This window comes from Arvicola amphibius, chromosome 8 (assembly GCF_903992535.2).
Source record: "Arvicola amphibius chromosome 8, mArvAmp1.2, whole genome shotgun sequence".
NCBI lineage: Eukaryota > Metazoa > Chordata > Mammalia > Rodentia > Cricetidae > Arvicola > Arvicola amphibius.
The window spans coordinates 76,473,023-76,497,204 of NC_052054.1; the positions used below are offsets into that span (position 1 = coordinate 76,473,023).

Below are 24,182 nucleotides of genomic sequence, written 5' to 3' on the forward strand. Positions count from 1 at the left end.
TTTTTTTTTTGGTTTTTCGAGAGAGGGTTTCCCTGTAGTTTCTAGAGCCTGTCCTGGAACTAGCTCTTGTAGACCAGGCTGGCCTCGAACTCAGAGATCCACCTGCCTCTGCCTCCCAAATGCTGGGATTAAAGGCGTGTGCCACCACCACCAGGCTTTCATTTCTTTCTCTAACTTTCTCTTGCTGCCTGTGTTCTCAGAAGCCCTTTCTCCTGGTCTCCTCTTGCCTCTAGGTGTTCTTGGTCCAGATCCATCCCCTTCTGACTCACTGCTTATGGGAAGATTTAGGTGGTGGTCATTACATGATGTCATGAACCCGGAGAGGGGTGAAGGGACATAATGAAGGGGCCTAGGGAAAGAGAAGAACTAAAGAAACGTTGTCTTTCTCTTCTCTCTTTGGAATCTTTTTACTTTTCCTCAGCCCACTAATCCAGCCTTATAAAATCTCCTTCAGCCAGACCCATGGTGCATGCATATGATCCCAGATACTAGGAAGAAGAAAGAGGAGTTCAATGTTCAACACCTACATGGGCTACAGAGAGAGTTCAAGGCCAGCATGGACAATTTAAAAACAGATCTTTTCTCTGTAAGAGAAAGAGGGAAAGGGACAGGGAAGGGGGAGGAAGGGAGAGAGAGGTCGCTATAACAGAGGATTTACCTAGTGTGCATGAATCCGTAGATTCAATCTCCAGTATCACAAAAACAAAACAAAGACAACCCCAAATGGGACTTCCAAAACCCTCCCACACTTCTGTTCTTAGATTGGGTGGAGAGATCAGATGACTATCTCTCTCATGTGGGCTGTGCTTAAAAGGACTACGTGTTCCAAAGGCCAGCCCTGCAGCCAGGTAGAGCTTGCCAGAGGACAAAGGCAGGACTCCACTAATTCCCAGCAAAAGCATAGAGTGATAGAATTAAGACAGCGCTGGAGATGGAAGGGTGAAGGGTGTCCTCTGTATAGACAGCGCTGGAGATGGAAGGGTGAAGGGTGTCCTCTCTATGGTCAGGTTCTACTCTTCCATTTTCTAAGCATTCAAACTACGATCTCTGAAGACAGAAGGCATGCCTGGCCTCCTCCTAGCACACTGCTGCAGGGTTTCAACAAGGAGAGAATGCTCATCTTCCTGGTGTGAGTGTGTGGTGGGGGGCAGGTGTCGGTGATAGTTCCTGGAGGGACCAACTGATGTGCTGGCTCAAACTCTGCACCTTTAAAGCCAGGTTCAGGACCAGGAAGATAACTGAGTTGGTAGAACTTCTTGGTGTGTGAACACAAGGAAATGAGTTCTGATCTCCAGTATCCATGTAAAAAGCCAAGCATGCTGGTGGGCATCTGTAATCCCAGTGCTTGGGAGGGTAAAGACAGATCGATTACTGGAGCTTGCTGGTCAACCAGCCCAGTCTAAGCACTCCATTCTCAGATCAGTGACAGACCCGTCTCCAAAAGTATGGTGGTAAGCCAGGCATAGAGACATATGTCTTTAATTCCAGCACTCGGGATGCAGAGGAAGGAGGATCTCTGTGGCCAGTCTAAGTCTATGTAGGTAGTTCTAGGACAACCAGAACTAAATAAAGAAATCCTGTCTCAAAGAGAAAAATGAAAAAAAAAAGATGATGGAAAGGTGCTATGGGATAATCTTTCTATATGCTGTAAATATGTGTTAATCTCATTAGTTGCTAATAAAGCTGATTTGACCTATAGCAAGGCAGAATGGGACTAGGCAGAAAAACCAAACTGAAAATACAGGGAGGAAGAAGGGTGGAGTTGAGAGAGAGTAAAGAGCCAGCTTCCAGGAAAGTGAGATTCTAGAGAACAGCTAAAGCCACGAAACCATGTGCAAAGAAGTAGATTAATAGAAATGTGTTAATTTGCCGGGCGGTGGTGGCGCACGCCTTTAGTCCCAGCACTCGGGAGGCAGAGGCAGATGGATCTCTGTGAGTTCGAGACCAGCCTGGTCTACAAGAGCTAGTTCCAGGACAGGCTCTAAAGCCACAGAGAAACCCTGTCTCGAAAAACCAAAAAAAAAGAAAGAAAGAAAAAGAAATGTGTTAATTTAACTTGTAAGAGCTAGTTAATAATAAGCATAAGTTATAGGTCAAATATTCTGTAATTAATATGTTTTGCATGTTTATTTCGGACAAGGTGGTTGCGATAAAAGAAAGTTCCACCTCCATTTACAGAAAACAATCGAGGAAGACATACCTAAGGTCAACCTCTGCCCTCCACATGCATGCACCACACATGAACACACACACACACACGCACATGCATATGCACAAACTTGCCTGAGGCAAGTCTCAGTGCACCTGTGTGTAAGATGAGACTGACACACATATTCCTGTCCCAATAAGGAGTCTCATCCCTGGCAGAGACTGGCTCTCTTTCTCCCAGCAGTCATTAGTTGCTTGTAATACTTTGCCATGGTATGTGACCCCATGACATTTTCTCCATCAAACAAAATATGTCCACTATTGATATTGCCATTGTTGTGGAATACCCTTCTGTCTGCTGTGAATATGTATTATTACCATTGGTTAATAAAGAAATGGATTTGGCCCATAGCCAGACAGAATAGAGCCAGGCATGAGATCCGAGCAGAGAGATAGGGAGAAAGGAAGCAGAGTCAGGGTGCTGCCAGGAGTTGATGGAGGAGTAAAATGCCAGAGCATTGCCAGTAAGCCATGGGCCACAAGGTAATACATGGGTTATTTTGAGATGTAAGAGCTACTTAGTAAGAATCCTGAGACATCAACCAAGGAATTATAATTAATAATAAGTCTCATAATGACTAGTTAATAGTTGGTTGTGGAACCAGGCAGGGTATGAAAAATCCTATGGTTACAAATGGCTTACCAAGGTGGGACTGTTGAATTTCTGTAGGCTCTGAAAAAGCCTTATAAAAAGGGCTCTAGAACACATAAATGGAGCCCAAAACAACTTCCTAGTTGCGCCTCTCATGCAGGCTGCACAGAGATGCCACAACATTTAGCCTTGAGCACAGCATGACAGATCCCCGCCCCAGTACACAGAGGCATCTCCAAGACTCTCAGCACGCTGTGTGGTGGATTTAGCTTTTGCTCATACAAACAAAAAAGTTTTGTAGGCCAACTGCATGCTACCGAGTGGAAGTATGGACCCCAGAGTTGGGGGAGGGAGTAAGTGTGACTGTCCTCAGAACCTCCACCATGTTAGGAAGCCCAGGGGGGCAGAGCCAGCAGGGTCCTAGTCATGCCCACTTAGCATTTTCAAAACTCTCCTTGTCATAAAATGGTTACAGATGCACAATAAAGACAGAATCAAACAAAAAAAAAAAAACCTGTAGATGGGTCACAATGTTTTAAAAATGTACATAGGCCTAAAGCCTAAGAAAGAAAGAAAATGGGTATAGACTGTAATAGAAAGAAATAATAGATTTAAAAAAATAAAACAATGTTTTTAAGGAGACAGTAAAAGTATTATTTTAAAAAGCCAAACAAAGATGAAAATAGAGAGTCTGGATTATGTATACTATTGGGTTTTCTTTGAAATTTTTCTTTTCAGGCAGGGTTTCCTGTAGCTTTGGGGACTTGAGGACTGTCTGTCCTGGAACTCACTCTGTAGACCAGGCTGTCATCAAACTCACAGAGATCTACCTGTCTGTGCATCCTAAGTGCTGGGGGGAAAAGGCCTAGCTCTTTCCTTTGAATTTTTTGACTAACTACAGTGAGACATTTGATTGTTGGAGCTGCTCAGCTAAACTAGCATAAAGATATCATGACTTCAAAATCTGGGTTTAAGGATATGTTGCTTTGGAAAAGAGGATCTTGTTTTGTTTCCACAGAAGATGAGAAGCTGTAGATTCCTATCAGGTTAAGGTTTGATCGAGCAAGACCCCTGAAAGGTCTCCTTTGGGAACAGTGGCACAGGTGATCCAACATCCAGGCTACTGGCTGAGATGGACCAACACAAAATACCCCAATCAGGATTTGATCATAATTCTAATTTTTTTCAGGATCTCCATAGGATTACTAGCACCCCCCAATCAGCAGAAAGTAGTATAGAAAACTTCACTCAAATTCTTAAAATATTGTTTGTAGAAGTTTGTTTTCATTTAGAGGGTTGGTTATAAATGGTTAATGGTCATAGTCAATCTCTTTCTAAAAAAATTAAAGGGGGATATGATACAGAAATGAGGAAAAGGGGTAGATTATTGAATTTAAATCCTTAATATAAAGCACAACTGTTAATCTCAAAATAATTTACTTTTGTAGGAATTTTGGTTTACTGATACAAATGTAAGGTCAATTTTGTTATACTATATGTATATTTCTACTCTTGCTTAAGGTGTTATGCAGCTCATTTAAAATGCAATGTATAATTAAGAAATAGAAATTAATACTCATCAATAATACTCAAACTTATATTCATGTTAGTTAGGTTTTCTAGGTATGCAGACATATATCTCAAATAGATAGGTAATCTTCAAGCACTTCAAAGACCTACAGAATATGGCATTTAAAATGTTTTAAGAACTTAGACTTTTCTCAATAGTGAGACATGTCTGCTCCAATAGTTCTAGAGGATGATGGGCATTGAAGAAGCTCCTTGTGGATTTTGCTTTCAATGTGGTGAGACTAGCCATTTGAGCAAGAAACTGCTCTTGCCTAGACAGTTTGACAATATGCTGTATAAGCTGGTCGTGCAAGACACACAGAAAAATGACTGCTGAACTAGACAAAACAAGGTTGAAGCACAATTAATCAAAGCTCAGAGAGAAAAATTGGGCTTTAATCCGATGATCTGAAAAGCAAAGCAACCAGCCACTGGCTCTTACATTGAGCTCATTCTGAAATGGCAATCCTGCCTCCAGGAATCTCAGATTGAAACTGAGACTGAGAACTGTCTCCTCTCATCTTACAATTCTCTTTAGGACTGGGATTAAAGGTATGTACTGGCTGGTTTCTATGCCAACTTGTGTGTTTACTGGGGTTAAAGGTGTGTGCTACCACTGCCCCGTCTATAAGGCTGACCAGTGGGGCTGTTTTACTCTCTGATCTTCAGGCAAGGTTTATTTATTAAAATACGAATGAAATGCCACTACACAAGTTAGGACAGTCCTTCAGGGTTTCTCCTTCATGGAAGAATCTGCCAGATATTGTGAAGGACACAGAAGAAAGAGATTGACAAATTTTGCCAAAATAGGTGGGACAGTCCTTCAAATTTCCTGCTTCACTGAGAAATCTACCAGATACTCTAGGCCTATAGGCCAAAGATGGATACTCCAACATTACAGAAGAACTTTCAGTGACTGTCCAGGCAGCCAGATTTCCCTGTCATTTCTAGAGTTTTGGAAGTTGCTTATAATGCATTTTCCAGTACCTCAGGTAATATTATATCCTTCGTGGGTGGAGTTGAAGACTACATAGTTATAATTATAGTTTTCTTTAGTTAAGAAAAATGATAACTTAGATATAAAATTTTAGACTCACAAAGATAAAATAGATGATAAAATATTTTCTTTAATTTTGTCAAATAGAAGTAGACTAAATAGTGTAATTGTAATTCTTGCTTGATAACTGTTTTGTTATATGTAAACTTGCTATGTTAAAGTTAAAATCTTCCTTTTTAATTAAACAGAAAAGGGGAGATAATGTGGGATACGCTTTTGTATGCTATGAATATGTCTATTGCCACTGGTTAATAGAGAATCTATGACAGGATAGAATATAAGCAAGGCAAGAAATCCAAGCAGAGAGACTGGGAGAAAGTAGGCGGAGTTGGGGAGATGCCAGCATCCACCAGGGAATCAAAATGTGAGGTAACAAGTCATGAATCACATGTTAAAATATAGAATAATAGAAATGGGTTAATTTAAGTATTCAGAGCTAATTAATAATAAACCTGAGCTAATAGGTCAAACAGTTTGTAATTAATGTTAAGCCTTAGAGTGGTTAATCAGAAACTGGTGGACGGGAGAGAAACCTCCAGATGCCCATTGTTCCTGTCTTGTTTATGGAGCTGTGAGAGACTGCTTCATGGCAGACTTCCTGACATTCTAGCTCTTTCAGTCCTCCCTCCCATCAGGATGGTTCTCAACAGGAAAGACTATTAATATTTCTCTTACAGAGATGTTTCTTTGTCTTGTAGACATTTCTTCTGAATTGAAACATGCTCTCCTTTAAGCCTGAGTAAAGAAGCAGATCCATAAAATCCAAGAAGCTAACCAAAGCTTACCAGACTCAGGAAGGTTCAGAGTCACAAAGTTTACAAGGCCTTTTCCCAAAGAATATAGAATCAGTTTGTGGTTGCTGGGAGAGGAGGCTCACTTAGTCTTTGTAATAACTCTGGGGCAGGAATGCTGGTGCTTGCTCAGGGTCTGCAGCAATTGAGGCTGACTTGATCTCTGTTGTGAGTTGTGTACACTGAACTTCTGTGGTGTGGAGAAGCCTGGCACAGGGACCAGAACTTTGGAGTTGTGTCTAGCACCCTTTTTACTGACTCAAATCAGGAAGTCAGAAGAAGAGCTAGAAGAACCTTTGTGCAAAGAGACTCATGCAGATAGTGGGTTGATTGTGGGAACCCCAAACCTCCAGGTCCCACAGCTTAGAACTGGCTGTACTGAAACTGGAAGTTAAGAATCTAACTGCAGACTAAGATTATTACGGTGTTCCGCAGGGTCTGGTCTCTCCCAACATCACATAAGCATACAGAATTCCTCATAGAGTTCTAGTTGTTGACTCTTTGCTCTAACCTGGCTATCAGAAAGTTGTGTGTGTGGGAGAGAGAGAGAGAAAGAGAGAGAGAGAGAGAGAGAGAGAGAGAGAGAGAGAGAGAGAGAGGTGTCACATTTGTTTATGCAAGTACCAAGGTAACAGGCCCCAGGAATTACCACAAATGACATCATATTAGAGGCACCCTGATGTGGGATTCTCCTTTGTATGCTGTGAATATCATTGGTTAGTAAAGAAGCTGTTTGGGGCCTGTAAAGAGCAGAATAGAAGTAAGCAGGGAAAACTAAACTCAATACTGGGAGAGAGAAGGCAGTATCCAAAGAAGCCATGTAGCCCTGCCAGAGACAGACACCAGATGGAACTCTGACGGTAAGCCACAGCTACATGGTGATACACAGATTAATAGAAACGGATTAAATTAAGATGTAAGAGATAGCCAGGCAGTGGTGGCACACATTTTTAATCCCAGCACTCAGGAGGCAGAGGCCAGCCTGGTCTACAAGAGCTAGTTCCAGGACAGGCTCCAAAGCCACAGAGAAACCCTGTCTCAAAAAACAAAAAAATAAATAAATAAAAATAAAATAAGAGATAGACAATAAGAAGCTAGAACTAATAGGCCAAGCAGTGATTTTATTAATATAGTTTCTATGTGGTTGTTTCGGGGCTTAGTAGCTGGTAACAAACAAGCAGCCTCCAACAACAGCACCCACACGCAATTCTGACCTAAGAGGCCAGCACATAGACTCCCACACCTGACAAAAACGAGAACACATAACTAATTAATCAAAGTCCATAATTCTGGGAAAGTTCTTATATGTACTAACCTTACTTTTTGGCTTCTATACCTCCATTTATTGCTAACTATTCTTGTTAAATGAAGTGTGTCAACCAAGATATGGATTTTGTGTATAAAAGGCAAAGAACAGTGAGGTTTGGGCTACACAATTTAGGTAAGTCCCCAAGTAGCCAGTCAGCAAATAAAACTTCCTATTGGCTTTAAGAATCTATGTTTGCTGAAGAAGTTACCTCTCAAGTCACATGACCCTCTGCCCTCTGCTCTGGTCCACACCTTACTAATATTCTCTCTCCCTCCCTCTGTCCCACTGTCTTTCCCCTTCCCCTTCTCTCTAACTTTATTTCCTACAAACAAAACTTTCACACAAAAACATTTTCAAAAACTTTATTCATAGCAATCAAACCAAAACACCAGTACCATCACCACAGCAACAGCAAAAGAGAGAAAAGCCCAGGCGTCCCTCTATAAAACAAAGGATAAACAAACTGCAGTGGTTTTGGATGATGGACCCAGCCAGAATTAACTATTGATAAACATCACGAATGAGTCTCCGTCATGCTGAGCTAAAGACCTTGTGTTCTGGGACTCTGGGGTGTAGCTCAGTGATAAAGCACTTTTGTAGACTGTTCAAGGCCTGGTTTCAATCTCAGCATCACCAAAACAAAATTTAAAAACCAGCATTTGCTCATAACAGTTAAAATTAGAAACAACCCAAGGTGTTTTGGTGGATGAGCAGATAAATCTGGATGTAGTATGCATACATGTTATTCTGTCTTAGGAAGAAAGGAGCTTCTACACAAGCCAATGAACCTAGAAGACAATCTGCTAAGTGAGATAATCCAGTCACAAAAGCAGAAATACCACCAGGTGTGGTAGGCAGGAGTTCAAGTTCAAGGCCTGCCTGAGTTATATAGTGAGTATGAGGTTGACAAGATCACCATAGTCAGACTCTGAATGACTTTGTACAGTGGCATTTATCTTATTTTTATTTAATATTTGAAAACTGCATATATGTATACAATGTATTTTGAACATATCCACCTCCTCTTTTACCCTCTCAGAGCCCCCTAGATCCTTCTTCTTTCCAATTAGTTCCCTCCAACTTTTGTGTCTTGCACATAGCCACAGCTGCTGTGAGTTCACAATTATATTGGTCATGTCATATCCAGATGTCAGCATCTCACAATGGTCCTTCCCATCCTCTAGATTTTACAGTCCTTCCTTTCCCTTTTCTTTGGGCATTGTGGGAAATGATATAAATGTCCTGTGAGCTGAGCATCCAACAGTGTCTTATTCTTAACTCTGACCAGTTATGGGTCTCTGGGTTAACCACCACCGCTGAACATGCTTCTCTTACCAAGGCTGAGACCAGCACTGGACAGCCTGACTTCAAAAGGAAAAGTAAGCCTGTGGAGCAGTGAAAACACAGGGACGGGAAGAGGACAGGGGTCTTCCAGAAACTGGAGGGAATGTGAGAGGTCATTATTCATAGGGGGCAGATGGATAGTAGTAGTGGCACTTGGACATTATGAATATAGTTAGTGACGTTGAACTGTGCAATCAGAAGTGGTTTTGATGTTAAACATTGTGTTAGTTGTATTTTGACACTATTTTTTAAAGACTTATGTAATTGGGTACATTCTGAACAGAAAATGCTAAACCAGGTAAAAATAATCTAATGTGAGAAAATAGAGCTTCTAATGATGTAAATGCTTCTGCTTAGTGTTATTCTGGAAGAAGCTCAAATGCTTTTTGCCTTGCAAGTTGAGAATGGAAGTCAGGACTTTGTTCCTGCTAGACAAGTGTTCTACTTCTGACCCACACTCACAGCCCCTCAGTGGGGGATTCTAGGAAGGGACTCAACCACTGAGCCACACCCAAGCCCTTCAGTTGGGGGTTCTAGGCAAGTACTCTATCACTGAGTTACACCCCCAGTCCCTCACTGGTTATACCCCAAGCACCCCAGTGGGGGATTCTAGGCAGGAGCTCTACCGCTGAGTCTTTCCTTCTCTTCTTTTACTTCTCTTTCTCTTCTCTGTCCCTCTCTATCTCTCTTCTCTTCTTTTCTCAGCCAGCACATTTTTCTTTTATTTCCTCTCCATACCCATTCTCTTTTTTTCTGTCCTAGGTTGGAACCCAGTACCTTCCACATACCAGGCAAATGCTCTTCCACTGAGCTACAGCCCATGCTCTCTTTTACTATCTTAGTTATCTCTACAAAGAGCCTTTTTCATATAGTTGGTGCCTATTCATATTTACATTATTGGATACTGAGACTGAGAAAACTTATAATTTATTGATTTCATTTGAAGATAGTGATGCTGGCAAAGCAGCATTTGGGATGCAGAAACAGATGGATCTCTGAGTCTGAGTCTAGCCTGGTCTTCAGAGTAAGTTTCAGGACAACCAGAACTACACAGAGAAACCTTGTCTTGAAAAAAAAAAAAAACAGAAGAAGAAGACAGCAATACTGATTTGCATCGCATATTTGCATAAAGCACATCTCTGCATCAGTCATCATCATATTTGACGTTGCATTTGGGGGAGGAGAGAAACTATCCTAAGAAAGTATTAGCTTGTGTTGGATATGAGAGCACAAAATGAAGAGCATAATTTGGAAAATGGTTCTTTTTCTTGGCTTGCTGCTTATTTTTTATTTAATTAAGTTTTAAATTTTATTTTACATTTTATCCACAGTTCTTCCCCCCACCCCTTGTCTCACCCTCACTTTGCTTTCCCCAGCCCATCCCCATCCAATCCTCCCAACAGGTAAGGGATCCCATGGAAAGTCAACAATGTCTGGCACATTCAGTTGGAGCAGGACCAAGCCCCTCCCACCTGCATTAAGGCTGAGCATGCCATCTCACCATAGACAATGAGCTCCAATAAGCTAGCTCATGCACCAGGGATAGATCCTGGTCCTGCTGTCAGGTGCCTCACAGATAGTCCAAGTTTCACCATTGTCTCCCACATATGGAGAGCCTAGTTTGGTCCCATGGAAGCTCCACAGCTGTCGGTCTAGAGTTCTTGAGTTTCCACAATCTTGGTTCAGCTGTCTCTGTAGATTTCTCCATCATGATCTTGACCTCCCTTTCTCATATATTTGGTATGTATTCACTCATAAATGGATATTAGATGTAACACAAAGGATAATCAGACTACATTCCACAGCTCCAGATGGTGTGGGAGGTCCTTCTGTCTATGTGTTGCATTTATTGGTTAATGAATAAAGAAACTGCTTTGGGACTATAGCAGAGCTATAGAGGAACAGAGCTAGGTGGAGAAAACTAAACGGAATGTTTGGAGAAAGGAGGTGGAGTCAGAGGGAGAAGCCATGGATCTGCCACCAGAGACAGATATGCTGAAACTTTGCTGGTAGGCCATGACCTCATGGTGATGTACAAATTAATGGAGATGGGTTAAATTAATATGTAAGAGTTAGCCAATAAGAAGCTAGAGCTAATGGGCCAAGCAGTGATTTAAATAATACAGTTTCTGTGTGATTATTTAGGGTCTATGCTAGCCAGGCGGCTGGGAACCAACAAGTGGCTCACTCCCTCCAACATCCAGAGAAGCAAAATAACAAGGAAGACCCTAAGATGGGCACAGGGATCACCCAGGGAAGGGTAAACTTGGGGTAAGGGGAGTAATAAAGGGGAGAGGATGGGAGATGAGAGCATGAGGGAATCGGATGGTCAAGGTAAAAGAGAGACAGAGTGGGAGAACAATGAGAGAGATAGAGAGAGCCACTATGGGATTAGGGAGAAACCTGGTGCTCAAGAAATTCCCAAGAATCCACAACAATGACCCCAGCTAAGACTCCTAGCAATAGTGGAGAGGGTGCCTGAACTCCCTTCCCCTGTAACCAGATTGGTGACTACCCTAATTGTCATCAGAGAGTCTTCATCTACCAACTGATGGAACCAGACCCAAAGATCCACAGCCAAGTACCAGGCCACGCTCTGGGAATCCAATTGGAAAATGCCCCTTACTTGTCTTTATTGTAATTTTTATTTTATGTGTTTTGCCCATGTTTGTTAATGCAACACATGCATACAGTGCCTGAGGATGCCAGAAGAGGGCAGTATGGATCCCCTGAGACTGGAGTTTCAGATTGCTGTGAAACACGGCATAGGTGCTGGGAATCGAACCTGGGTCCCCTAGAAGGACAGCCAGTGCTCTTAACCACCGAGCCATCTCTCCAGCCCCAACTGTTGATGTTCTTAGTCATCAGCGATGTGGCCTATGATTGATAGAAAGTTCTTCTCTTTGCATGTGAGATATCTAGAGTTCAAAGTTTCTGCTCCTTACTGAAGTAGCTTTTCATGGTTCATGTTGAGTTAATTCTGTACTTGAGTATTCAAGGAACAGAACAAAACAATGAAAATGGTGTCGCATTCGTGAGCCATTACCATTCTTACAATTGTGTTATCTGTTTTAACATGCTGCGCCACTGTACCTGGGTAACCAAGTATTGTTTCCCAGGTTATGATTACCTTCCCCAAACTGAATCTAAAATATGAGAAACATAAAAAGCCAAGGGTGGGAGTGGGCTGTAGGAGGTGGGCACAAGGGTAACTCTGGGATGGGATTTCTTGGTCATCCGTGGAAGATTCCATTTCAAGAGAGCAAGGCAGAGAGCGATTGAGTTGGATATGTGTTGAGCACATTTATGAACATGCACCCCCCCTAACATACACACAGAGGGGGGGGGGGGTTATAGAAAAGATAAAAAGACCAAGAATGCTATATAAAATGAAGTCAAAATGAGTAAACAAATGGTCAGAGCAATCAACTTGGAAAACAATACCCTACCTAGTACCTGGGCACAAATACCCATTATCAGGAGACTAATGATGCCTGGCTGCCATGACTGACAACTTTCTGATTGCTGTTTCATGCCACATCATCCAGGTTGAAAATTTCTAAAAATATGATCCAATATTTTAAAAACTAAAGAAATATATATAGAAAAAAGAAAGAAAAGAAAAAGGAAAAGGAAAAAAGAAAAGGAGTGGGGGTAGAGAGGAGTCCTTTCTCATTCTTGATTTTAACATGATTGCTTCAAATTTTTCTCCTTATAGGACAATACTGGCTGTGAGTTTGTCATATGTAGCTTTAATCACGATGAGGCATATTCTCTCCTGGCCTACTCTTTATAGAACTTTTATCATGAAAACATGTTGGATCTTTGTCAAAAATATTTTGTGCATCTATTGAGATGATCATGTGAATTTGTTGCTTCATCTTATGATTTATTTATTGGCTTGTATGTATTGAACAAAGTTTCTTCTTATCGAGTGACTATAGTTTGTGTCAAGTTGACATAAAACTCTCCAGCACCACTGGGGAGGTCATAGGTCCTGAGGTAGAAGGTGATATTGTGATTTTCCTAACTGGTCATGTTGTTGAATTGCCTTCTAACTATGCTTATGTCCATAGCCCTGGGCTGCTGTCAGTGTTGGTCAGAGAGGCTTCTTTCTTCAGTGGGAAACCATCAGAGCAGAGATTCCTAAGTGCTCAGGGTGCTGAGAATAAGAGACGGAGAGCTCAGCCCTAAGTGGACCATCTTTATCGACAGCCTCACTGATGCTTGTGGGCAGGGAGGGTAGAAAGGCAGAAGGATCCAGAGGAAGATTGCGATGAATTGAAACTTCTGGACATGACAAGGCTATCAAACTGATAAACTGATGGAAACTGTGCACGAGACCTAAACAAAGTCAAGCAACATAACTCTGGTGTTAAGGAGGCAGGTGCTCTCCAGGTCTCCTACCCGAGTGAGGAGCTACTGGGAGTTGAGCGCTACCACGGAAGGGAAAATCATTGTCTTCAAGGGTATGACATGGTTTTCCATGCTCTGGTGGATGGCCCCACACCCATGTACATGTGGGCAGCACAGATTGCACTTAGTGAGTTATCAGAAAATGAAGTTTCGAGGGAAACAGGTTACATGGTTGAAGATATGGAAGGACCTTGAGGAGGAAAATGGCAGTGGATGTGATCATATTTCATTGTATATATGCACATAATTCTCAAGATTCTTAAATTGTCTGACTCTAATTATATCACCTTCTAGCTAGTATCATTAACACTTCATGTTTGTGAGCAATGGTTTATAAACTGAGAAACCTGCATCAGCGGTGTGTATATGCAAATGCAGGAAGGCAAACAGCATAAAGTCCAATTCTTGAGATACTGGGAATACAGAAATACCAGTGTTGGGCCTTTTAGCCTTTCATGCTTACTTTATCTTTTTCCTAAAATAAATAATCTTGAATAAGATATTTGTTTGTTTGTTTTTGATCATCAAGACAGAGTTTCTCTGTGTATCCCCAGCTGTCCTGGAACTCACTCTATAGACCAGGCTGGCTTTGAACTCACAGAATTCAATCCCCTTGTCACTGCCTCCCAAGTACTGGGATTAAAGGTGTGTGCCACCACAGCCCAACTTGAATTTGATTTTTAATTATTATTTTTAAATGATCTATATGTATGCTAATATATGGGTTTGTACACAAGGATGAAAACTATGTGGGGGAGCACAGAACAGGGTCTCAGATCCTTCTAGTTTCAGGTTTTTGTGAGCTGCCCAGTGAGGACAGTGGGAGCCAAATTCAGGCACTGTGAAGAGTATGTGCTCTTAACCTCTGAGCAGCCAACACAGAATTTACACAATTTAGGTTAAACCTCAAATAGCTCAATGAATGCATATTATTGTAGTCTGATTTAGTACTAAGAAATGAGACATGGGGACTGGGCCCAACCCAGCAACCTTTGTGGGAGCAGTCCTGATCCAGTGACCTCCAGAACTCTGCAGGAGCAAGTAGAAGGGAGCAACCTGCTAGGGATCATGTCTGAGCCAGTGACCCCCACAGGACTGAGTGTAGCCAGTCACCTTGGTGGTACCAGGTCAAGCCAATGGCCTCCATGGGATTAGGCCTGAGTCACTGACCTCTACCAGAGCAGGCCTGAGTCGGTAACCTCTGTGGGAAGTCTACATAAGTGACCCCAAAAATTCTACCAAGGAACTCCTATAACTCATAAATACCTTCAGTAATGTAGCATAAAACAAGATTAACTAAAAAAATCAGTATCCCTCCTTTATATAGATGATAAATGGCTGAGAAAGAAATCAGAGAAACATTACCCTTCACAATAGCCACAAACACATAAAATATCTTGGATTAACTCTAACCAAATAAGTGGAAGACTTGCATGAAAAGAATTTTAAATCTTTGAAGAAAGAAATTGAAGAAGACACCAAAAAAAATGAAAAGATCTCCTATGCTCTTGGGTAGGTAGAATTAACATAGTAAAAATGACGATCTTACCAAAAGCAATCTACAGATTCAATGCAAAGTCCAGCAAAATTCTTCACAGACCTCAAAAGAACAATAATCAACTTCATATGGAAAAGCAAAAAACCCAGGATAGCCAAAACAATCTTGTTGGGAATCTGAAGGCATCACAATCCCTGACTTCAATCTCTGCTACAGAGCTACAGTGTAGTAAGGAACAGCAGGCTGCCTCCCACCACCCAGCTAGCTTTACACATGAAATAATTACACGGAAACTGTATTCATTTAAACACTGCCTGGTCCATTAGTTTCAGCCTCTTATTGGCTAATTCTCACATCTTGTTTTAACCCATATTTAGTAATCTGTGTAGCACCACAAGGTGGTCGCTTACCAGGAGAGATCTTAACCTGTGTCCGTCTCGGAGAGGAGAGGCATGACAACTGCCTATGGCGACTGCCTGAAGCGCCTGCCTCATTGCCTTCTTCCCAGCATTCTGTTCTGTTTACTCCACCTGCCTAATTTTCTATCCTATCAAAGGGCCAAGGCAATTTCTTTATTAACCAATGAAAGTAACACATAGACACTCCTCCATCACTACAGTACTGAAAACAGCCTGGTATTGGCATAAAAACAGACAAAAGGACCAATAGAATCAAATAGAAGACCAGGATATCAATCCACACACCTACAACAAAGAAACATAAAATATAAAATGAAAAGCATATTCAACAAATTGTGCTGGCATAACTGGATATCAACATGTAGAAGAAAGAAAATAGATGTATCTCTAACGTCATGTACAAAACTCAAGTCCAAATGGATCAAAGACCTGAATATAAAACCAACCACACTGAACCTCGTAGAAGAGAAAGTGGGATGTATACTTGAATGCATTGGCACAGGAGACCACTTCCTAAATATAACCCCAGCAGCACAGACACTGAGAGAAACAATTAATAAATGGGACCTCCTGAAACTGAGAAGCTTCTGTAAAGTAAAGGACACAGTCAGCAAGATAAAGGACGGCCTACAGAATGGAAAGAGATTTTCACCAACCCCACATCAGACAGAGGTCTGATCTCCAAACTATACAAAGGACTCAAGAAATTGGTCAACAAAGGAACAAATAATCCAATAAAAATGAGGTACAGACATAAACAGAGAACTCCCAACAGATGAATCTAAAATGGCTGAAAGACACTTAAGGAAATGTTCGACATCCTTAGTCATCAGAGAAATGCAAATCAAAACAACTCTGAGATTCCATCTTTCACCTGTAAGAATGGCCAAGATCAAAAACACTGATGACAACTTATGCTGGAGAGGTTGTGGGGAAAAGGGAACACTCCTGCATTGCTGGTGGGAATGCAAGCTGGTACAACCCCTTTGGATGTCAGTGTGGCAATTTCTCAGAAAATTAGGAAACAACCTTCCTCAAGACCCAGTAATACCACTTTTGGGTATATACCCAAAGGATGTTCAATCATACCACAAGGACATGTGCTCAACTACGTTCATAGCAGCATTGTTTGTCATACCCAGAACCTGGATCAACCTAAATGTCCCTTAACCAAAGAATTGATAAAGAAAACATGGTACATTCACACAATGGTGTACTACACATCAGAAAAAATAATGACATCTTGAAATTTGTGGGCAGATCTAGAAAATAGACAGATCTAGAAAACATCATATTGAGTGAGGTAACCCAGACCCAGAAAGACAAATATAAGTGGCTTTTAAACATAAAGCAAAGGAAAACCAGCCTACAATTCACAATCCCAGAGAACCTAGACAACAAAGAGGACCCCGAAAGAGACTACATGGATCTAATCTACATGGGAAATAGAAAAAGACAAGATCTCCTGAGTAAATTGGGAGCATGGGGATTTGGGGAGAGGGTATAAGAGGAGGGGGGAGGAATGGAAGGGAGCAGAGAAAACTAAATAGTTCACTAAAAACAATAAAAATTACATAAAATAATAAAAAGGAAATGCAGCATAGTAAACACAGCTGGTAATGCCAATGCAGCAGTTACTGGGTACAAGGGTGCAGTGACTCATTACCTCATCCTATATGATGCAAAGCAGCACCATAGAACAGAACATCAACTGTCATCATTGCTAACTATGCAAGTGCAGAAACCAAGTCCTACGTAGATAAAGTGACTTGATCTAAGGCGGCATCATTCGTGTGAGGAGGGCTCATGGTTGTGAACCCTGAAATATGCCTCATGTTCCCCCTCCAGAGTTTTCCTTGCAGGGAGAAAGTATAAATTCTGCAACTAAAACAAAACAAGGCAAAACAAAAACTGCACACACAAAACCATGGTGTCCATCCTGCTGGGGTTTTTGTTTGTTTGTATGTTTCTTTTGATTTTCACTTTTTAAAAATTTAGTTATTTATTTTATATTTTTCATAGCAATTCCAGTTCCCCCTCCCTGTTTTTTTACTCTTTTTAAAAACCAAGTGTGGTAGCAAGTTTTTTATTATTATTATTATGTATACATAATATGCTTGTATGCCTGCAGGCCAGAAGAGGGTACCGGATTTCATTACAGATGTTTGTGAGCCACATCCTTGGAAGAACAGTCAGTGCTTGTAACCACTGAGCAACCTCTCCAGCCCCCTTTACTTTATGTTTTGAGAAGGAGAAAAAACATGAAGTTGGGTGGCTATGGAGGTGGGAAGGATCTGGGATGAGTTGGGAGAAGAGAAAATATATGATTAAAATATAGTTTAGGGGGCTGGAGAGATGGTTCAGGAGTTAAGAGCTCTGGCTGTACTTCCATAGAACCCAGGTTCGTTTCCCAGCACCCACATGGCAACTCATGGATGCCTGTGGTTCCAGTTCTGGGGGATATGACACACTTACAGACATACATTGGGGCAAAACCCCAATGCACAGAAAGTAAAAATTAAATAATTATAAACTATATGCTGCATGAGAAAACTTATTGTTATAATTTTAAATAATGGAAGATTGCAGACAAAAACACAAACAACTGAAAATTATGTAACTAAAGAGAAAGGATTGGCAGAGGCAACAATGGATGTGCCAGTGTGAGCGTTCTCCAACTCCAGGTGTGTGGGTATTTCTCCATCACCTTTTGCAAGCCTGTGCTGTGGTGTCCAGAGCTCATGAACAAACAGCCAATGTGCTGTGCTCTCCACTTGGTTAGTTGTTCTTTTGTAAAGCTGCATCACATTTATTTATTCTGCAGTGTGTATATGAACTGGCACATTCAAGTCACGGGACACATGTAGAGAAGAGATGATAGTTCTGAGGAAGTGGTCCTGGAAACTGAACTTGCATTGCCGGGCTCAGTAGAGAGCATCCTTACTGATGAGTCATCCCACTGTCCTGGTTTCTTGTTCTTTGATAACGAAGTTCTGTCTACTCTAGTTGCATCACTTTGGAAGCAAGTGTGTGTGTGTGTGTGTGTGTGTGTGTGTGTGCGCGCGCGCGCGCGCGCGTGTTTATTTTTAGTTAATATGTGGAGATTTGGTCCATGCCTTCGACTGCATCCTCTATTTGTTCTCTGCGTACTTTGCCCCTTTATCTCTGTTCCTAGATAACTTAGCTTTGCGATTTTTTGAGCTCCTTCAGAGACTCATTTTCAAGGACACACATACATCCCTCATACTGTGAACAAATCAGTTTTACACTTCACTTCCCTTAATCCCTGTGAATTCCAGAGTCCTATAGAAAACCCAGCCATGTTCCTCGATGCCTCCTCAAGCCTGTAGCCCAAATATTAATCCATAGCAGGAAAAATGTTTTATCAGGGGTGCCTGGAACATCTGCTCTTGGTGCTCTGGCATGCTTTTGACTTCAGGTGTTTGATAAACTCTACCTCCAGGATCTTAAGACAGACTATGCAGAAATCTGTTGTCCTTGCCCATCAAAATGATTCCAGAAGCCAACAAAATCTGTGAGCTCCCCTTTTCAGAGTCAAAATCTTGTGTTTCAAAGTTGACTGTGTCTGTCTGGGCCTCGTCAAACAAAAAGGTCTGGGAAGCAGTCCATGTCTTTGCTGTCCTCCTGTGCCTCTGATACAGAATCATGGAAGGGCTCATGAGAGAAAGTCTCTGACATGTATGGATAATTCATATGAAGGCCAGAGGCACCAGAACTTTTTCTTCTTGTGTTCTCATGCACAGACTTGAGGAGAGAACATTAAACTAGTAAGCACAGGAGTCATCATAAGACAACTGAAGACAGCTGTGTGAGCATTTTAGAAGCTTCTTTGTAAGAAGTTCTTAGGAAGGCTGGAGAGACGGCTCAGAGGGTAAGAACACTGACTGCTCTTCCAGAGGTTCTGAGCTCAATTCCCAGCAACCACATGGTGGCTCACAATCGTCTGTAATAAGATGAGAATGGGTACCCTTTTTTGGCTTGCAGGCATACATGCAGCACTGTATAATAAATAAATGAATAAATAAATAAATACTTTTAAAGTACGTGGGAAGGATGTTTCTATGACTCCAGGAGACCCTCAAACAGCTGTATCACTGCAGAACCCCGCCCATCACAGATACCCCCATTGCTGTGTGACACTTTTCCCAGGGAGATATCAAGAACTGTCTACTTTTCCAGATGGAAAATGCTGAAAAACCAAAGTAATGTTAGCATCAATGTCCAGCTTGGTGAACCAATGAGCTATTAGAGCCACATACAGGAGAACAGGTGAGGGCTTACTTACAGGAGTGGGGATGACTCGAATTGGCCCTCTGTGTCAAGGGTGATGACCTGTATAAACTGGAACCCTGGCGCTCTCTGGATGACCTGGAGGCATTGCCACAGGTTGGAGACTCTTTCGTAGGCATCTCAGTTGGTCTGTCTCCTCAACAGTCCTGTTCAGTTTCAGGAGATTACTGAGTCTTAATGAATTTCCTGTTGGAACTTTCTGAGTCTTAAGGAGCTTCCTTCCAGGACAGAATGCTTTAATTCAGGGGAAATTTCAATATAGCAGTCATGGACAATGTACTCTGGAGTCCTGCTTTAAAGTCACCTCTCATTGACTCTTTGTATTATTTTTACTTTTCTTCAGTTTCTGACCCAATCTTTATAATTTCTTCCCATCAACCGCTTTGGGGTTTCACTTATTTTTGTTTTTGGGTTTTTTTTTGTTTTTTTTTAACAAAATTTTAAAGTGCCTCTTTAAGTTATTTAGTTTAGTTTTATTTCATTTTAATTTTGAGTTTTCTTTGTTTTTTTTTTTTAATGTAGGCACTTAGATCTGTAAACTTTCCTGTTAAGGGCCTCATTCCTTGTATTCCCAGATTTTGATAAGTTGTGACTTCTGCAGTTACTTTACTATTGATTTCTAGTTTTAATCAACTATGTTCAGATAGAATATAGGAAATTATTTCAATTTTTCTATATTTGGTAAGAGATGTTTTGTGTCTCAATATGTGATCTACCTTAGGGAAAGTTCTACAGACTGCTGAGAAGAATGCTCCTTCTGTAGAATGTGGGTGGAATATTCTGTGGACATCAATTAGGTCCCTTTGATCTATGAGGTTAACTTCAGTGTTTCTCCAATGACATATGCTTTGGTGAGAGAGTGAGACACTGAAATCACCTTCTACTACTGTCTTGGGATTAATCTTCTATTACACCCCCATAGTATTTTTTATGGAATTGTGTGCAACCACATTTGATATGTATATGTTCAAAATCAAAGTTACTTTGATGGATTGTTCCCCTGGTCAGTAATAAGTGACCTTATTATCTCTTCCTATTGGTTATGGTTTGAATTCTGTATTGTCGAATATTAGAGTAGAGTTTCTGCCTAGTTCCTGGTTCTCTTTGCTTGGAATACTTCATTCCACCCTTTCACCCTAACATGGATTATGAGACATGTTTCTTGTAGACAGGAAAATATGGGAAGATGGATCCTGTTTACCAATGGAACCTGCTAGACCATGTCTTTTGCTTGGAGATTGAGATCACTAATAATCAGTTATTATTGAAAGGCTTGTGTGGACTCCTGTCATGTTGTTCATTTCTTGTCTTTTAGTGTTTTCTTGGCCATTGTTTGCTTAACAACTGCCCAGCACTGCTTTACTTTTATATTGTTATTTGTTTATTTTGTTTGCTTTAGCTGCGCGCACCTCCAGCTCCCCATCTGTTCACACCTCTTCTCATCTCCAAACAGATTCTCACCTAGTTCAGGCTGGTCTGCAACTTGCTATGTAGCCTATTGGCTCGAACAATTGACCTTCCTTGCTTCTGTCTAACTAGTACTGAAATCACAGGTGTCTTCCCCTGCCCCCAGGCAGCACCTCTACTTTTAGTCTCTCTGTTGCTTTCATTTCCTATTCTTGGCATGAAATCCAAGGGCTTTTCACATGCCAGACAGGTACTCTATTGCTGAACTACATACAATGCAGCCAGTCTTTTCAGTCTCTCAATCTTCTCTGCAAATAACCTTTGCTCAGCTAGGTGACACCTGTTTATATTTACAGTGCTGAATGCTGGAACTGATGATGGAGGACTCTCATTGGCTAATAAACAAACTGCCTTGGCTTTTTGAGAGGGCCGGATTTAGATAGGTGGAGTAGACAGAACAGGAAGAAGGAAGTGAGGTAGATGGCTCAGACAATTGCCCCACCTCTCCTCTCTGGGACAGATGCCATGACTCTCCTCAGTGAGCCAGATGCCATGAAGCCAGCCACCAGGTCAGATGTGCTGAATCTTTCCTGGTAAGACACCACTCATGGTGTTACACAGATTATTAGATATGGGTTAATTAAGATGTGAGTAAGAGGATGAAAATAATGGGCCAGGCAGTGTTTAAAAAAATACAATTTGTGTGTTGTTATTTCGGGTAAAGCTAGCCGGACGGCCAGGAGCCGGGCAGCAGGAATGCAGCCCACAGCTCCATACTACAAACTGAGAAAGCCTAAACAATTCTACTGATTCATTTGAGGATAGCAGTGATGAAAGAATTGAACAGTTACATAAAGGGCATCTCAGCATCAATAGAGACAGGAGGAAGGGCATGGGGCGGGGAACGGAGGGGGGCAAGGAGGCAGGGATGGGGATGGGGGAAAGGAGGTAGAGGTATCCTTGGGTAAATTTCCAACTTGTTTGAGAATATGAAGGAGTAAAATGAATAGATAAAACATGAAGAGTGAACCTTGCTTGGCTTTGATTGTAGTTTCTGATTTTGGGTAGAAACTGAGAAATGTTGTAATGATGACAGAGTCCATTCAACTTAGATATTATTAATCATTAACAAGCCAGTCCATGTTAGAAAGCTTATTCTTTACTTTTCAGGTAGTAGGTTCAAACATCAAGGGTTCTGTTTCTCATAAGAATAACGTTCTCTGCTTTACGTTAAATTTATTTATAGTCTTCACTGGGCGCTCTTCCTCATACACACCTGGTTCTGATTAGCATCCAGTTTTTTTGTTTTTTTTTACCTTCCCAAATTGAAACCAAAACAAATAAAAGTTTTGTGTTTTCTTTTGCACTTAGAATTACTTTTGTAGTTTCTGACAGGGGGTCTGGAGGAGGGGAAATCACATATTGGCTTTTTCAGATATAATAATATACTAAAATAATTAGACACGTTTGAAAAGTTACATGTGAAGATGGACCAAAGTGAATTTAAGTCAGATCTTCCCTACTTTCAATTGCTACAAATAAACGATTTCTATGGGTAGAAAAGCATGTTGAAATTGTATGTTTTATGGAGATCCCTTGATGTTGTGTCAATGTTTTGTTCAAAGTATATTATCATCAAGGTGAACATGTTACTATCCAACAGCTCTGTCAGTTTTCCTGTATTTATCAAAGACCTGCTAGCATTGTGCCTAAGATCAGGTAGGATAAGCATAAAGCTTTTATTCATAATTTCATGTATTATATGAAATGTTTGGTTGTCTATGGCCTTTTCTCTCTAGTGTGACTCTAGCATCTTCTTATGCTGTGGATCTGAATTATTATGTAGTGTATCTTTCCTATTGTTTGGGAATTTCTTATAATGTGTTTTGATCAAGTACACCCCAATTTCTTCCCCTCTAGTTTCTTTCCACCCCCCCCACTTCTATTCCCTCACCATTTTATGTTTTTTTAAGCCTCTGAGTCCATTTACTGCTACTAGTGTACAAATGAGTACTGGACCTTTTGAATCATGGATAACCTCGCAGGGACTACAATTTTAAAGAAAGCTGATCTTTTCTTCTTCCAGCAGACATTAGTTGCCAATAGCTCCTCAGATAGGGGTGGGCCTTTGTAAACACATCCATATTAGGTTTTTGTCTGGCTTGATCTTTCATTGGCCTTGTGCATGCTCTCGCAACTATTGTGAGCTCACATGCACAACTGCCCTGTTGTGTCCAGAAAATACTCTCTCCCTGTAGTCATCCACTACCTTTGGCTCTTATGATCTTATATCTTATCTTACACAATGATAACTGAGTCTTTTTATTTTTTATCTTTTGGTTTTGCAAAACGGAGTTTCTCTGTAGTTTTGGAAACTGTCCTGGAAGTAGCTCTTGTAGACCAGGCTAGCCTTGAACTCACAGAGATCCACCTGCCTCTGCTTCCTAAATGCTGGGATTATTCCTTTACATGGTGTGAATATACATCACTGTGATTGGGCTAATAAAAAGTTTACTGACCGATACCTTACAGGGAGAGATTAGGTGGGACTGGCAGACAATGAAGAGAGCACAAAGAAGAAGAGGATGAGTCTGAGAATCATGAGGGATGAGGAGAGACAGAGATGAACTTGCCATACTGAGAAAAGGTACCAACCCACAAGGCAGAGCATAGATAAGGAATATGAGTTAATTTAAAAACTAATAACTGGGACCTCCTGAAACTGAGAAGCTTCTGTAAAGCAAAGGACATGGTCAACAATACAAAATGGATGCCTACAAAATGAGAAAAGATCATCACCAACCCCACACCTGACAAAGGGATGATCTCTAAAATATACAAAGAACTCAAGAAACTAGATGTCAGCCGGGCGGTGGTGGCGCACGCCTTTAATCCCAGCACTCGGGAGGCAGAGGCAGGCGGATCTCTGAGTTCGAGGCCAGCCTGGTCTACAAGAGCTAGCTCCAGGACAGGCTCTAGAAACTACAGGGAAACCCTGTCTCGAAAAACCAAAAAAAAAAAAAAAAAAAAAAAAAAGAAACTAGATGTCAAACTACCAAATAATCCAATTAAAAATGGGGTACAGACATAAACAGAAAATGCTCAACAGAAGACTCCCAAATAGCCAACAGACACTTAAGGAAATGCTCAACATTCTTAGCCATCAGGGAAATGCAAATCAAAATAACTCTGACATACCACCTTACACCAATCAAAACTGCTAAGATTAAAAACACTGATGACAGCTTATGCTGGAGAGGA

General features: G+C 41.2%; 1 protein-coding gene across 10 annotated transcripts in view; it reads left to right on the forward strand.

Moving 5' to 3' along the window:
• The first annotated feature begins 21,464 nt into the window (after positions 1–21,464).
• The window catches only part of LOC119820758 (cytochrome P450 2G1), a 31,163-nt gene continuing 28,445 nt past the window's right edge, over positions 21,465–24,182 (forward strand). For 3 of the 10 annotated variants that reach the window (XM_038339336.1, XM_038339340.1, XM_038339342.1), the window contains exons 1-2: positions 21,491–21,514; positions 22,585–22,640. The gene's annotated coding sequence lies outside the window, so the exon portion shown is untranslated. Of the gene's footprint in view, positions 21,515–22,584; positions 22,641–24,182 lie in introns of all 10 variants that reach the window. The other 7 variants (XM_038339335.1, XM_038339346.1, XM_038339333.1 and 4 more) reach the window with 7 other exon arrangements.